Raw genomic sequence first — 9850 nt, 5'->3', positions numbered from 1 at the left:
TTGCGTCCTACCTGACCGGTCGCTCCTACCAAGTGGCATGGCGAGAAGCTGTCTCCGCACCATGTGCTCTCACCACTGGTGTCCCCCAGGGCTCAGTTCTAGGCCCTCTCCTATTCTCGCTATACACCAAGTCACTTGGCTCTGTCATATCCTCACATGGCCTCTCCTATCATTGCTACGCTGACGATACACAACTAATCTTCTCCTTTCCCCCTTCATATATAACCAGGTGGCGAATCGCATCTCTGCATGTCTGGCAGACATATCAGTATGGATGACGGATCACCACCTCAAGCTGAACCTTGGCAAGACGGAGCTGCTCTTCCTCCCGGGGAAGGACTGCCCGTTCCATGATCTCGCCGTCACGGTTGACAACTCCGTTGTGTCCTCCTCCCAGAGTGCGAAGAGCCTTGGCGTGACCCTGGACAACACCCTGTCGTTCTCCACTAACATCAAGGCGGTGACCCGATCCTTTAGGTTCATGCTCTACAACATTCGGAGAGTACGACCCTGCCTTACACAGGAAGCGGCACAGGTCCTAATCCAGGCACTTCTCATCTCCCGTCTGGATTACTGCAACTCGCTGTTGGCTGGGCTCCCTGCCTGTGCCATTAAACCCCTACAACTCATCCAGAATGCCGCAGCCCGTCTGGTGTTCAACCTTCCCAAGTTCTCTCACGTCACCCCGCTCCTCCGCACACTCCACTGGCTTCCAGTTGAAGCTCGCATCTGTTACAAGACCATGGTGCTTGCCTATGGAGCTGTGAGGGGAACGGCACCTCCGTACCTTCAGGCTCTGATCAGTCCCTACACCCAAACGAGGGCATTGCGTTCATCCACCTCTGGCCTGCTGGCTCCCCTTCCTCTGCGGAAGCATAGTTCCCGCTCAGCCCAGTCAAAACTGTTCGCTGCTCTGGCACCCTAATGGTGGAACAAGCTCCCTCACGACGCCAGGACAGCGGAGTCACTCACCACCTTCCGGAGACATTTGAAACCCCACCTCTTTAAGGAATACCTGGGATAGGATAAAGTAATCCTTCTACCCCCCCCCCCCCAAAAAAAATATATGTATATATATAATAATAATAATTGTAAAGTGGTTATCCCACTGGCTATAGGGTGAATGCACCAATTTGTAAGTCGCTCTGGATAAGAGCGTCTGCTAAATGACGTAAATGTAAATGTAATGATCCAGCAGCTGCCAACCTGTGGGTGTGAAGACAAGACAAAAACTATCCAGAGTGTTGCTGGGCTTACGTGTGTGCGTGTGTGCATTTGTTTGTGTGTTTCCAGAGAGTTGCTGGGCTTACTTGACACTCAGCATGTAGGAGCATGATTCCAGCAACTACTAGTGCATTAGCATTCAGTCTAAAGATGGACAGACAAATTTAGAAGACACCGCAGGCTCCACACACCAAGCGTTCATCAGGGAGATTCACTCAATCCAGGACTTGTTATGACTGTGTGGAGGTGGAGCACACCGAAATGGTAGTTTGAATACTTTCCACTTTAAATTTGTCAGTTTAGGGACAATAGATAAGAAAACAGATGCTGCGTCACAGATGGCACCCTATACGCTATAGAGCCCTATGGGCCCTTTTCACAAATAGTGTACTATAGGGAATAGGGTGTCATTTGGAAAACAACACAAAGGGTCTGCTGCTGTATGAGTGTCTAATGTCTTCAACAAGCAACTCTGACGTGTAGCCTCCTAGCTGGCATTTATTCAGATACTTAAATGCCAGCGTAATTATGAAATGCACTGCAGAGGCCCATATTAGGCATCTATCATGTCAGCCAAATAATTTAAATGGGAATATTCTAAAGATGAAGCAACGTGCACGGCTCAGTAGTTCATGAGACCAATTTAGCTCATCCGTCATGTTTCAGCGTAGCTGGGGGAAAGCAACATCTAAATAGTTGGATAAATATCAAAGCTTCTATAGCCACAACAAATGGTCACACATGTAGTTTGATCACTATGTAGGGCAGTCCATGGTATTTCAGATCGGGGAAAAAAATTAATCCCCACCAGAAAAATAGGTGTTTATATAATGGGTGATTTTTGTTCTAATCATCCTCCCTTAAACCCTTCTGATAAAACGAGAGAGACAGAGAGACAGAGACAGAGAGAGAGAGACAGAGAGACAGATGTACAGTGCCTTCGGAAAGTATTCAGACCCCTTGACTTTTTCAACATTTTGTTACGTTACAGCCTTATTCTAAAATGGATTACATTGTTTTTTTCCCTCATCAATCTACACACAATACCCCATAATGACAAAGCAAAAACAGTTTTTTTTACATTTATGCCAATAAAAAAAAAATCTGAAATATCACATTTACATACAGCGAGGGAAAAAAGTTTTTGATCCCCTGCTGATTTTGTACGTTTACCCACTGACAAAGAAATGATCAGTCTATAATTTTAATGGTAGGTTTATTTGAACAGTGAGAGACAGAATAACAACAAAAAAAGCCAGAAAAATGCATGTCACAAATGTTATAAATTGATTTGCATTTTAATGAGGGAAATAAGTATTTGACCCCCTTTCAATCAGAAAAATTTCTGGCTCCCAGGTGTCTTTTATACAGGTAACGAGCTGAGATAAGGAGTACATTCTTAAAGGGAGTGCTCCTAATCTCAGCTTGTTACCTGTATAAAAGACACCTGTCCACAGAAGCAATCCATCAATCAGATTCCAAACTCTCCACCATGGCCAAGACCAAAGAGCTCTCCAAGGATGTCAGGGACAAGATTGTAGACCTACACAAGGCTGGAATGGGCTACAAGACCATCGCCAAGCAGCTTGGTGAGAAGGTGACAACAGATTAATCGATTATTCGCAAATGGAAGAAACACAAAATAACTGTCTATCTCCCTCGGCCTGGGGCTCCATGCAAGATCTCACCTAGTGGTGTTGCAAAAATCATGAGAACAGTGAAGAATCAGCCCAGAACTACACGGGAGGATCTTGTCAATGATCTCAAGGCAGCTGGGACCATAGTCACCAAGAAAACAATTTGTAACACACTACGCCGTGAAGGACTGAAATCCTGCAGCGCCCGCAAGGTCCCCCTGCTCAAGAAAACACATATACAGGCCCGTCTGAAGTTTGCCAATGAACATCTGAATGATTCAGAGGAGAACTGGGTGAAAGTGTTGTGGTCAGATGAGATTGAAATCGAGCTCTTTGGCATCAACTCAACTCGCCGTGTTTGGAGGAGGAGGAATGCTGCCTATGACCCCAAGAACACCATCCCCACCGTCAAACATGGAGGTGGAAACATTATGCTTTGGGGGTGTTTTTCTGCTAAGGGGACAGGACAACTTCACTGCATCAAAGGGACGATGGACGGGGCCATGTACTGTCAAATCCTGGGTGAGAACCTCCTTCCCTCAGCCAGGGCATTGAAAATGGGTCGTGGATGGGTATTCTAGCATGACAATGACCCAAAACACACGGCCAAGGCAACAAAGGAGTGGCTCAAAATGAAGCACATTAAGGTCCTGGAGTGGCCTAGCCAGTCTCCAGACCTTAATCCCATTGAAAATCTGTGGAGGGAGCTGAAGGTTCGAGTTGCCAAACGTCAGGCTCGAAACCTTAATGACTTGGAGAAGATCTGCAAAGAGGAGTGGGACAAAATCCCTCCTGAGGTGTGTGCAAACCTGGTGGCCAACTACAAGAAACATCTGACCTCTGTGATAGCCAACAAGGGTTTTGCCACCAAGTACTAAGTCATGTTTTGCAGCGGGATCAAATACTTATTTCCCTCATTAAAATGCAAATCAATTTATAACATTTTTGACATGCGTTTTTCTGGATTATTTTGTTGTTATTCTGTCTCTCACTGTTCAAATAAACCTACCATTAAAATTATAGACTGATCATGTCTTTGTCAGTGGGCAAACGTACAAAATCAGCAGGGGATCAAATACTTTTTTCCCTCACTGTAAGTATTCAGACACTTAACTCAGAACTATGTTGAAGAACCTTTGACAGTGATTACAGCCTTGAGTCTTCTTGTGTATGACGCTACAAGCTTGGAATTTCTCCCATGCTTCTCTGTAGATCCTCTCAAGCTCTGTCAGGTTGGATGGGGAGCGTCGCTTCACAGCTATTTTCAGGTCTCTCCAGAGATGTTTGATCGGGTTCAAGTCCGGGCTCTGGCTGGGCCACTCAAGGACATTTAGAGACTTGTCCCGATGCCACTCCAGCGGTATCTTGGCTGTGTGCTTATAGGGTTGTTGTCCTATTGGAACGTGAACCTTCGCCCCAGTCTGAGGTCCTGAGCACTCTGGAGCAAGTTTTCATCAAGGATCTCTCTGTACTTTGCTCCATTCATCATTCCCTCGATCCTGATTAGTCTCCCATTCCCTGCCGCTGAAAAACATGGTGCCAGGTTTCCTCCAGACGTGACGCTTGGCATTCAGGCCAAAGAGTTCAATCTTGGTTTCATCAGACCAGAGAATCTTATTTCTCATAGTCTGAGTGCTTTACGTGCCTTTTGGCAAACTCCAAGCGGGCTGTCATGTGCCTTTTACTGAGGAGTGGCTACCGTCTGGCCACTCTACCATAAAGGCCCGATTTGGTGGAGTGGATGGTTGTCCTTCCAGCCTCTGCACAACGCATGATGTCATACATCCACAATGATGTAGCAGCAGACCAAGCAATTTGCGAAAGTAGGACCCCATGTAAAATTATTCTGGTCGGTGTCAGCTTAATTCACTAACATGTACTGAGAAAATCAATTATATTACTGGTATACTTGTTATTCGTGTTAAATATTTCCATTCTGGGATAGTTGTTCACTGAATTGCTAGCACTAGTTGCTCACACTGCTACATTGGCTACAATGTAAACAGACGTAGCTAGCTAGCATAAAAGCTAGCTTTGTTGACGCCAGCTGCGTGATGATGCAGTTTCCTATTTAGGTTAGAAGTCACGTCGAAGTACGTTTCAAATTTAGCGGATTTTAAGTGCTCTGCGTTCTTCTATACTAAACGGTATGCTCTCTCAGGTGTTCTTGGAAGATCACTCTTGAAAAAAAGTGAGAACGCAAGTATGCAATTTGGAACACAGTCAATGTTTTAAACCCCTTGTTACTATTTAAATGCAATCACTTCCTTATTTACATGTCATGATCAGTCATGTGACTTGGTTAACGTTGTCAAGTGCTAGCCAAGAATTAAGTAATTTAAAAAATCTAATCTTTCACCATCCATTTCAAAACAATTACAAATGATATTCTAACTTGTGGAATATCAGTACTAAAGAGACATAGCAAGAACAATATCAAACCTCATGTCATTTTCCATGGAAGCAAAAGTTGCACATGTTTTTTTGGGTCAAAGCTAGCTAGCTAGCTTACTCATAACAAATATTCTGCAAACACAATGCATTAAAAAATAACTATGCTACCCTGTAACATGTTTCTATTAACATTTGTTGTAGTTTTAGTATGTTTCTCTGACTCCTTACCGGTAAATAAATAGTAATATTAGCAGTACTTGAACTAGCTGACTTAGCTACACTTCCTGGCAGCCATTTCCTCAACTGCCAACTGTCAACTGTTGCTATGGTGACCAAGATGTCACATGACCATCTTCTTGTTGTAAATTGTAAAGGAGAGTTTAAAATAATGTTGTTGTTTTTTTAAATCAAAAACTAGCTAGCTAAATACAAAATGATGTGCACTCACCTCCACACACACACTTTATCTCCTCCAGCAGTTTGACTGATATGGCCCTAGGAATATCACAATCCTGCAGGATTCGGTTCTGCAGGATTCGTGCTGGGATTTACTTGGTCCTGCAGGAATTGCCATATCCTGCAGGAATATCAAAGTCCTGCAGGTTTCGGTCCTGCAGCATTCCTGCAGGAATTGTCATGTTTGAGCAGGATTTTCAACATTTCTGCAGGACAAGTCATACAGGATTCCTGCAGGACACCTGCACAATTCCATCACAAAATATTTAATTCCTGCAGGATTCCTGTAGGACTGTTTTGTACATCATTGGGGCCGAGCTCCCTGCCATCCAGGACATCTATATCAGGCAATGTGGTAGGAAGATCCGGAAAATCGTGAAAGACTCCAACCACCCAAGTAAGACTATTCTCTCTGCTTCCGCACGTCAAGCAGTACCTGTGCATCAAGTCTGGCACCAACAGGCTCTTGAACAGCTTCTATCCCCAAGCAATAAGACTGATAAATAGCTAACAAAATAGCTACATGGACTGAGTAAAACTTGTATATTTTATTTTTGCACTGTCTCTATGCACACTCACAGGGCCCTACACACTCACTCCATCATCTGTTCACTCACACATAATATGCACATACAGTGAGGGAAAAAAGTATTTGATCCCCTGCTGATTTTGTACGTTTGCCCACTGACAAAGAAATGATCAGTCTATAATTTTTATGGTAGGTTTATTTGAACAGTGAGAGACAGAATAACAACAACAAAATCCAGAAAAACGCATGTCAAAAATGTTATAAATTGATTTGCATTTTAATGAGGGAAATAAGTATTTGACCCCCTCTCAATTAGAAAGATTTCTGGCTCCCAGGTGTCTTTTATACAGGTAATGAGCTGAGATTAGGAGCACACTCTTAAAGGGAGTGCTCCTAATCTCAGCTTGTTACCTGTATAAAAGACACCTGTCCACAGAAGCAATCAATCAATCAGATTCCAAACTCTCCACCATGGCCAAGACCAAAGAGCTCTCCAATGATGTCAGGGACAAGATTGTAGACCTACACAAGGCTGGAATGGGCTACAAGACCATCGCCAAGCAGCTTGGTGAGAAGGTGACAACAGTTGGTGCGATTATTCGCAAATAGAAAAAACACAAAAGACCTGTCAATCTCCCTCGGCCTGGGGCTCCATGCAAGATCTCACCTCGTGGAGTTGCAATGATCATGAGAACGGTGAGGAATCAGCCCAGAACTACACGGGAGAATCTTGTCAATAATCTCAAGGCAGCTGGGACCATAGTCACCAAGAAAACAATTGGTAACACACTACGCCGTGAAGGACTGAAATCCTGCATCGCCCGCAAGGTCCCCCTGCTCAAGAAAGCACATATACAGGCCCGTCTAAAGTTTGCCAATGAACATCTGAATGATTCAGAGGAGAACTGGGTGAAAGTGTTGTGGTCAGATGAGACCAAAATCGAGCTCTTTGGCATCAACTCAACTCGCCGTGTTTGGAGGAGGAGGAATGCTGCCTATGACCGTAAGAACACCATACCCACCATCAAACATGGAGGTGGAAACATTATGCTTTGGGGGTGTTTTTCTGCTAAGGGGACAGGACAACTTCACCGCATCAAAGGGACGATGGACGGGGCCGTGTACCGTCAAATCTTGGGTAAGAACCTCCTTCCCTCAGCCAGGGCATTGAAAATGGGTCGTGGATGGGTATTCCAGCATGACAATGACCCAAAACACATGGCCAAGGCAACAAAGGAGTGGCTCAAGAAGAAGCACATTAAGGTCCTGGAGTGGCCTAGCCAGTCTCCAGACCTTAATCCCATAGAAAATCTGTGGAGGGAGCTGAAGGTTCGAGTTGCCAAACGTCAGCCTCGAAACCTTAACGACTTGGAGAAGATCTGCAAAGAGGAGTGGGACAAAATCCCTCCTGAGATGTGTGCAAACCTGGTGGCCAACTACAAGAAACGTCTGACCTCTGTGATTGCCAACAAGGGTTTTGCCTACCAAGTACTAAGTCATGTTTTGCAGCGGGGTCAAATACTTATTTCCCTCATTAAAATGCAAATCAATTTATAACATTTTTGACATGCGTTTTTCTGGATTTTTTTGTTGTTATTCTGTCTCTCACTGTTCAAATAAACCTACCATTAAAATTATAGACTGATCATGTCTTTGTCAGTGGGCAAACGTACAAAATCAGCAGGGGATCAAATACTTTTTTCCCTCACTGTAAGTATTCAGACACTTAACTCAGAACTATGTTGAAGAACCTTTGACAGTGATTACAGCCTTGAGTCTTCTTGTGTATGACGCTACAAGCTTGGAATTTCTCCCATGCTTCTCTGTAGATCCTCTCAAGCTCTGTCAGGTTGGATGGGGAGCGTCGCTTCACAGCTATTTTCAGGTCTCTCCAGAGATGTTTGATCGGGTTCAAGTCCGGGCTCTGGCTGGGCCACTCAAGGACATTTAGAGACTTGTCCCGATGCCACTCCAGCGGTATCTTGGCTGTGTGCTTATAGGGTTGTTGTCCTATTGGAACGTGAACCTTCGCCCCAGTCTGAGGTCCTGAGCACTCTGGAGCAAGTTTTCATCAAGGATCTCTCTGTACTTTGCTCCATTCATCATTCCCTCGATCCTGATTAGTCTCCCATTCCCTGCCGCTGAAAAACATGGTGCCAGGTTTCCTCCAGACGTGACGCTTGGCATTCAGGCCAAAGAGTTCAATCTTGGTTTCATCAGACCAGAGAATCTTATTTCTCATAGTCTGAGTGCTTTACGTGCCTTTTGGCAAACTCCAAGCGGGCTGTCATGTGCCTTTTACTGAGGAGTGGCTACCGTCTGGCCACTCTACCATAAAGGCCCGATTTGGTGGAGTGGATGGTTGTCCTTCCAGCCTCTGCACAACGCATGATGTCATACATCCACAATGATGTAGCAGCAGACCAAGCAATTTGCGAAAGTAGGACCCCATGTAAAATTATTCTGGTCGGTGTCAGCTTAATTCACTAACATGTACTGAGAAAATCAATTATATTACTGGTATACTTGTTATTCGTGTTAAATATTTCCATTCTGGGATAGTTGTTCACTGAATTGCTAGCACTAGTTGCTCACACTGCTACATTGGCTACAATGTAAACAGACGTAGCTAGCTAGCATAAAAGCTAGCTTTGTTGACGCCAGCTGCGTGATGATGCAGTTTCCTATTTAGGTTAGAAGTCACGTCGAAGTACGTTTCAAATTTAGCGGATTTTAAGTGCTCTGCGTTCTTCTATACTAAACGGTATGCTCTCTCAGGTGTTCTTGGAAGATCACTCTTGAAAAAAAGTGAGAACGCAAGTATGCAATTTGGAACACAGTCAATGTTTTAAACCCCTTGTTACTATTTAAATGCAATCACTTCCTTATTTACATGTCATGATCAGTCATGTGACTTGGTTAACGTTGTCAAGTGCTAGCCAAGAATTAAGTAATTTAAAAAATCTAATCTTTCACCATCCATTTCAAAACAATTACAAATGATATTCTAACTTGTGGAATATCAGTACTAAAGAGACATAGCAAGAACAATATCAAACCTCATGTCATTTTCCATGGAAGCAAAAGTTGCACATGTTTTTTTGGGTCAAAGCTAGCTAGCTAGCTTACTCATAACAAATATTCTGCAAACACAATGCATTAAAAAATAACTATGCTACCCTGTAACATGTTTCTATTAACATTTGTTGTAGTTTTAGTATGTTTCTCTGACTCCTTACCGGTAAATAAATAGTAATATTAGCAGTACTTGAACTAGCTGACTTAGCTACACTTCCTGGCAGCCATTTCCTCAACTGCCAACTGTCAACTGTTGCTATGGTGACCAAGATGTCACATGACCATCTTCTTGTTGTAAATTGTAAAGGAGAGTTTAAAATAATGTTGTTGTTTTTTTAAATCAAAAACTAGCTAGCTAAATACAAAATGATGTGCACTCACCTCCACACACACACTTTATCTCCTCCAGCAGTTTGACTGATATGGCCCTAGGAATATCACAATCCTGCAGGATTCGGTTCTGCAGGATTCGTGCTGGGATTTACTTGGTCCTGCAGGAATTGCCATATCCTGCAGGAATATCAAAGTCCTG

This window comes from Coregonus lavaretus, assembly GCF_964263955.1.
Source record: "Coregonus lavaretus genome assembly, chromosome: 14".
Classification (NCBI taxonomy): Eukaryota; Metazoa; Chordata; class Actinopteri; order Salmoniformes; family Salmonidae; genus Coregonus; species Coregonus lavaretus.
Note: the sequence above shows the minus strand (reverse complement) of the source record.